Below are 7,051 nucleotides of genomic sequence, written 5' to 3'. Positions count from 1 at the left end.
AATCATTACCGTATTCCCTTTCGCCACTGCATCCCTTCCAGCTCATAGTATCTATTACGATGACAAGTCGGTCCCTCGCTGGTGGAGGAGGAGCGCCGATGCGGCGCGGGTCTCTTCGCTTCGTCTTTCTCTCGCTCGGACCCGCGGCCACCGGCACACGCTGCCTCCAGCCAGCAGAGGACACCTACTAAACATTATTCTCTCCGTTAAGAGGCCTGGGATCACATGGGACACAGGAACTTTATCCTTGGGCTTAGGCCTGACTCACCCATGTTCAACTGATGTTGACATGGAACCCTTCTCCACATCAGCCAACGAGGCTCTCTTGATTATTTGCTACTACCACCAAGATCTGCACCAGCGGCGGCTCCAGGCCGGCTCATGCCAAGTCCCTTCGACGCTCACCGCTGCGACCCTTCTACTCGCCGGGGCTTCCATAGCGCCTCTCTCAGCGCCAAAAACAGTGCCCCGGCGGCCGAGTATCTGGAGAATGCTTGAGCGCCTTACCATTTTAAGGGCTAGTTGCTTCGGCAGGTGAGTTGTTACACACTCCTTAGCGGATTCCAACTTCCATGGCCACCGCCCTGCTGTCTATAGCAACCAACACCTTTTCGTAGTGTCTACATTAGCATTCCTTTAGGCCCCTTAACTCGTACGTTTGGTTCATCCCACAGCGCCAGTTCTGCTTACCAAAAGTGGCCCACTAGGCACTCTGATTCTTTGCATCATAGAGCTTCACATCTCAAGCAAGCTCCACGTCTCACCCATTTAAAGTTTGAGAATAGGTTGACGGCATTGCACCACCAAGGCCTCTAATCATTCGCTTTACCGGATGAAACTCAACTCTCCGAATGCCAGCTATCCTGAGGGAAACTTCGGAGGGAACCAGCTACTAGATGGTTCGATTAGTCTTTCGCCCCTATACCCAGCTCTTACAATCGATTTGCACGTCAGAACTGCTTCGGACCTCCACCAGAGTTTCCTCTGGCTTCGTCCTCGCCAGGCATAGTTCACCATCTTTTGGGTCCCAACGGCTGCGCTCTCAGGTACTTGGCGGCGGACCACGGGTTGAGGGAGCCCGAGAGCCCCCCGTGCCCCGGGCCGCACTACGCCAAGTCCTCGGCCTGCGCCCCAACTCCCACCAGCCGCAAGACCGGCGGGCCGCCCGGCCAGGCACCGCCGGTACCAGCCCAGGATATTCTCTCAACCTAGCTGGCCCGACAGGCCTCGGCAGACAGGGGATCGGCCTGCCCAAAACAGCTCACTTTCATTTCGCCTCCGGGGTTAGATCACCCTTAGACTCGCGCACATGTTGGACTCCTTGGTCCGTGTTTCAAGACGGGTCGGGTGGATTACCAATCACTCTCAGGAGGCGAGAGGCCGCATTCTTCTCTCCGCGGCCTCCTTGCAGTGACCGCCGCTCGGGCCCGGTCAGTACCGTCGTCGGTGATCACCCGCGCCAAGGCGCGGGCTACCAGTCCGAAACGGCCCTCGGAGCCTAAGCAGCGGGTCGCCACCAACTCTACTCGAGGGAGAAATAAGCCCGCAGGCCGCGGCACGACAACCACGGGGCCGCGGCAACTAACTGCATCGCCGGGTCCTCTCACTGAAAAGCAACTTGAACCGCGGTTGCCGCCCGCACCCCGCCAGCTGAATCCCCTCTTTCGACCTTCACGGTTCCACCCGTTTGAGCTTCTAATGGTTTCACGTCCTCTTGAAATCTCTCTTCAGAGTCCTTTTCAGCTTTCCCTCATGGTACTTGTCAAATATCGGACTCATGGTAGTATTTAGCCTTAGATGGAGTTTACCACCTACTTAGGGCTGCAGTACTAAGCAACCCGACTCTACGGTAAAGACCCCTCCGCCCAAGCTGCCTAAAACCTTTTTACAGGCGCTGCCACACGGGCCTACCACCCTCCTCGGGGCTGCATTCAAGCAATGACTTAGGCGGTGAGCAGCTCGAGCGGTACGGATCCACCGAAACGCAACACCCCTCGACGGCCGGACAGGACCGCGAGATTATGCGCTGGGCTGGTCCCCTTTCAGTCGCCCTTACTCGGGGAATCCCGGTTGGTTTCTTTTCCTCCGCTTATTAATATGCTTAAATTTGGCGGGTTGTCTCCCCGCGGACGAGGTCTTCAAAAACTTGCGCCTTCCAGGGCCCAGACGGAGCAGGACGTCCGGATCAGCCAGCGGCGTCGTCCTCGGATTCTGAGGCGGAGGAGCGGCCTTCATTCTTCGGAGTGCAGGCGACTGCTGCAGCCAGCGGCAGGCAGAGCGGCTAGACCGACGTCGTCGTCCTCTCTCGCAAGGACTCCGTCCGTCCGGCGGTGACCGCTCCCCAGGGCAGCGCAGGGGAGGCGGTAGCCGTAGCTGCTTTACTACTCGCTGCTGCTGCGCCAACTGCTTGCTTCTCCGTGTCGACGGCACCCTCTCTCCCAAGGGCAGCACCGTTCATCAAAAGGCTCTCTCTCTCCCGCTTCGTCCTCCGGACAACAGCTCACCTTCGTTTCTTCCTTTCTTCCTCCCTCCCTCGCACCAACGGACGGGGTCCCTCCCAGCAGCGCTCGAAAGAAAATGATTCTCTTCGACCCATTGCTCTCTCTCTCTCTCGGGATGAGGCCAGTCTCGTCACCCGCCCGAGTGCACCAGCGGCCCCGGCCCTAAGTCCTTCCATCTTCTGCTCTCGCACAGACACAGATGGCAGGAGGAGCTGGCCGCGAGCCCGGCACTCAAACAGATGCTGCTTCCTTCTCGCGAAGCCACGAAACATGACCCGGGACAAGACCCGAACGCTGCTTAGGCACTCAGGATAGGTACCCTGGATGGCCTCTGCTTCTCTTCACCTGAGAGGAGGATCGTCCACCGTAGTCCCAGACACCAGGCCACCGCGCCGCCCTCGCCGCCGCCAGCTGGGAACAGCCAGCCGGACAGCAGCAACAGCAGCAGCAGCAACGGGGCCCAGTCCAGGGACACGGCGACATTTCACACTTGAGGGAACGGACCGCCAGCCCACAAAAATAGTGGGCGCCGGCCCGACATCCCCATCTCGCCACGGCTCACGGTAGCCGCGGCCGCCCCTTCTAGCGGCGCGCGCCTCCGGCCGGCCCCCTTCTCTCTGAGGGCCGCACACTCGGCGCCGCTGCCAGCCGGGGCCTGCCGCAGCAATACCCTTCACCGGGATGGATGCTTAACAGACACTCGTCCGGGAGTGGCGAAGACACTGGTCAGTGCCCTCGCCACAATGTGCGTTCAACTGGTCGATGCATCTCATAATCTTATGATTCACATGCCGACACGCATTTTGCTGCGGTCTTCATCGACCCACGAGCCGAGCGATCCACCATTAGAAGTTGTTCAAATTGGAAATTATTACAAAAACATGGGCTAAGCGTGACTTCCATCACGGCCCGCCACGGACATGCCAGCGCGGCGGGCCCTCCTCCTCCGACGGCCGTGCTTCTCTCTCTCTCCGACCGTCATCACTACGGGGACAGTAGTGCTCGACGTCGTCTCCGGCCAGCGTCGTAACCCCGCCTAAAGCGTGCCGCACCGCGCCGCCGCCTCTTCCTTCTCTCTGGCGACGCGGACGACAGTGGCTCCACAGCCCTCGAGACGTCTTTGTACTGACTGCCCCCCTCCACCAAAAACCACCTCTAGAGCCCCACACTAGCTCTCCATCTGGCTCCGTGCGCCCCAGGGCAGCACAGCCGAGCCATCCATCAGTAATGATCCTTCCGCAGGTTCACCTACGGAAACCTTGTTACGACTTTTACTTCCTCTAAATGATCAAGTTTGGACATCTTTCCGGCCCGTCCAGGCGAGTCGGCGGAACCCCATTGCTGGGAGAAACCCGCCGCCCCAGTCCAAGACCGCCAGTCCGAAGGCCTCACTAAATCATTCAATCGGTAGTAGCGACGGGCGGTGTGTACAAAGGGCAGGGACTTAATCAACGCAAGCTGATGACTTGCGCTTACTGGGAATTCCTCGTTCATGGGAAACAATTGCAAGCCCCAATCCCTATCACGAATGGTTTTCACGCGATTTCCCGCTCCTCTCGGAGAAGGACAACCCGCTAACCCATTCAGTGTAGCGCGCGTGCGGCCCAGGACATCTAAGGGCATCACAGACCTGTTATTGCTCAATCTCCTGCAGCTATACTCGCTGCTCATCCCTCTAAGAAGACTGTGTCGAACGGGGCCCATGCACCAAAACGCCCGTCCACTATTTAGTAGGCCAGAGTCTCGTTCGTTACCGGAATTAACCAGACAAATCACTCCACCAACTAAGAACGGCCATGCACCACCACCCACCAAATCGAGAAAGAGCTCTTAATCTGTCAATCCTTCTGGTGTCCGGGCCTGGTGAGGTTTCCCGTGTTGAGTCAAATTAAGCCGCAGGCTCCACTCCTGGTGGTGCCCTTCCGTCAATTCCTTTAAGTTTCAGTTTTGCAACCATACTACCCCCGGAACTCAAAGACTTGAGGTTTCCCGGGGGCGTCTCGCCACGTCATGGGAATAACGACGGCGAATTGCTAGTCAGCATCGTTTAGGGTTAGAACTAGGGCGGTATCTGATCGCCTTCGATCCTCTAACTTTCGTTCTTGATCAACGAAGACATTCTTGGCAAATGCTTTCGCTGTTGTTCGTCCTACGACGGTCACTGAATTTCACCTCTCGCGTCGTAGTACGGATGCCCCCGACAGTCCCTCTTTATCATTACCTCTGGCTCCCACCACCAAGAAAATGGAACCGAGATCATCTTCCATCATTCCATGCAGGTAACATTCGGGCATTGTATTCGAGAGTAGCCTGCTTTGAGCACTCTCATTTATTCAAGATGAACTGGCCGGCCGCGCGGGACACTCGGTGAAAAGCACCCCGGCAGAACCGGCTTGGCTTCCACTCACGGAAGCTGTTCGGAGCCTGACGGGGAAGCACCGGGCGGTGACCTCCCCAGCCAGTCCGGAACTGAGCTCGAACTACGAGCTTTTTAACCGCAACAACTTTAATATACGCTATTGGAGCTGGAATTACCGCGGCTGCTGGCACCAGACTTGCCTTTCAATTGGTTGTTGCTAAAGGATTTAAAGTGTGCTCATTCCAATTACGCAGACTCGGAAGAGTCCCGCATTGTTATTTTTCGTCACTACCTCCCAGAGCTGGGATTGGGTAATTTGCATGCCTGCTGCCTTCCTTGGATGTGGTAGCCGTTTCTCAGGCTCCCTCTCCGGAATCGAACCCTGATTCTCTGTCACCCGTAACAGCCACTGTAGGCGCATGGCCTACAATCCACAGCATGATAAGGCAGAAACTCGAAAGATACGGAGCCGGTGCGGAGACCGTGCCCTCTGCACAAAGTTATTCAGAGTCATCACAGTAAACTGAACGGACCGAGGCCCGCTTGGTTTTCAACTAATAAAAGCACTCCTCCCTTCCAGTCGGAGTTGTAATGGTCACGTATTAGCTCTAGAATTACCAGGGTTATCCGAGTAGTAGGTTTGGATCAAATGAATGATAACTGATTTAATGAGCCATTCGCGGTTTCGCCTTAGAGCGGCCTGTACTGACACATGCATGGCTTAATCTTTGAGACAAGCATATGACTACTGGCAGGATCAACCAGGTAGTTTGCATACTTAATCTTTCAGTCTAAAGGCCGGGATCCACGTCCCAAAGATCGCGTCCTACTGCATCCCGTCTCCTCCGCCTTCTCTCCCAAAGACGAGACGGCTGCTGCTGCTGCCGCCGCTGCCACTGCAGAGCTACTACGGGTGAGTTTGGACACGGGTTAGGCAGGAGCCCGGCCTATTTCCATCGCTCTCCTATCTCTGAATCAAGGGGCTGCTGCTGCTCTCTCCCTCAAGCAAAGCGGAACCCTTCATTGCCACAAGTTCTAAGTACTTTCCAACAGGAGGCCAGTCAACTCTACTCTGCTGGCCAGCGACAAGAACATTGTCTCATCGCTGGCTGGTCTGAGCAGAGCTAAACCAGACCCACCTCTCATTCTCAGAGACACGACACAGGGGAGGGCCTCTCTCGCAAGGGCCCCCCCGCATCACTCTCCTACATTGTCAACCCTCGCTCGGACAAGGGAACGAATTCGACGCTCAGTTGCCACCGGTCGCATGGGGAGCCATCAGCAGCTGCGGTAACCACAGTCTGCCTGCCAAGGCTAACGAGAGACTTGGCACTGACTCCACGACCTTACCGTTAGTGTTTTGAACTGTTTAACTTCCAGGTTAACTTATATAAAATAATGGATTTTATTAATTTCGATATATCATGAGAAGTCTGATGGGTAAAACCAAGAAATAGGACTATTCTCTTACGAGTCAGTTTATTAATTTCCTTTCCTTAATGGGCTACTTTCCCCCCCGGGGGGGGGGGGTGACCCTTGGGCTTATAGCATCATGATGAGTTGGTTCATTAATATCTAAATATCGATTTTCTTGATATTGATGGATGTAAAATCACTCTGAAAACGTTGGAAGAGAACTGATTATTTTTTATTGTGGTCGGGAATAACTGGTATTTCTTGTTTCCTCTACAGAAACCAGCGTGCCCGGTGCTTTTTGAAGTCCCTATGACATTGGTGAGTACAGCAAAAATATTTTTAGTCTGCTGTAACTATATATATATATATATATATATATATTTATATATATATATATATATATGATACTCATTTCTCAGTGGAGGTAAGGGCTCTCTCTCTCTCTCTCTCTCTCTCTCTCTCTCTCTGGGGTCACCTTGACACCCAAGATAGGGATTGGCAGCATTGTAAAAATGAAATTCTGCTACGTTTGATGAAAAATGTTTTATTTTATTGTTGCTAGAATATTCACCTTGTTCTTCGCTCCTCTCTCTCTCTCTCTCTCTCTCTCTCTCTCTCTCTCTCTTTTGCCACTCACTAGCATCCTTTTACCTCGTCTTATGACTCTCTCTCTCTCTCTCTCTCTCTCTCTCTCTCTTATATATAATATATATATATACACATATATATATATACAATATATACATATATATATATATATATATATATGTCAGGG

General features: G+C 54.2%; 1 protein-coding gene, 1 long non-coding RNA gene and 2 other non-coding genes across 4 annotated transcripts in view; 2 read left to right on the top strand and 2 right to left on the bottom strand.

Moving 5' to 3' along the window:
- The window catches only part of LOC137645613 (tubulin beta-1 chain-like), a 368,504-nt gene that overhangs the window by 279,286 nt on the left and 82,167 nt on the right, over window positions 1–7,051 (top strand). The gene's annotated exons all lie outside the window — the stretch shown is intronic.
- LOC137646162 (5.8S ribosomal RNA) lies at window positions 3,196–3,355 on the bottom strand. The gene has a single exon (XR_011045420.1). It is a non-coding gene; the product is annotated as a 5.8S ribosomal RNA (ribosomal RNA).
- On the bottom strand, window positions 3,727–5,628 carry LOC137646175 (small subunit ribosomal RNA). Its single transcript, XR_011045431.1, has one exon. It is a non-coding gene; the product is annotated as a small subunit ribosomal RNA (ribosomal RNA).
- Window positions 6,395–7,051, top strand: part of LOC137644815 (uncharacterized) — a 4,973-nt gene continuing 4,316 nt past the window's right edge. The window contains exon 1 of the long non-coding RNA XR_011045196.1: window positions 6,395–6,594. This is a non-coding gene — a long non-coding RNA (uncharacterized lncRNA). The remainder of the gene's footprint in view (window positions 6,595–7,051) is intronic.

The sequence above is a fragment of the Palaemon carinicauda genome, chromosome 8 (assembly GCF_036898095.1).
Source record: "Palaemon carinicauda isolate YSFRI2023 chromosome 8, ASM3689809v2, whole genome shotgun sequence".
In the NCBI taxonomy this organism is placed as follows: Eukaryota; Metazoa; Arthropoda; class Malacostraca; order Decapoda; family Palaemonidae; genus Palaemon; species Palaemon carinicauda.
This window is presented reverse-complemented; position numbering and strand designations above follow the sequence as displayed.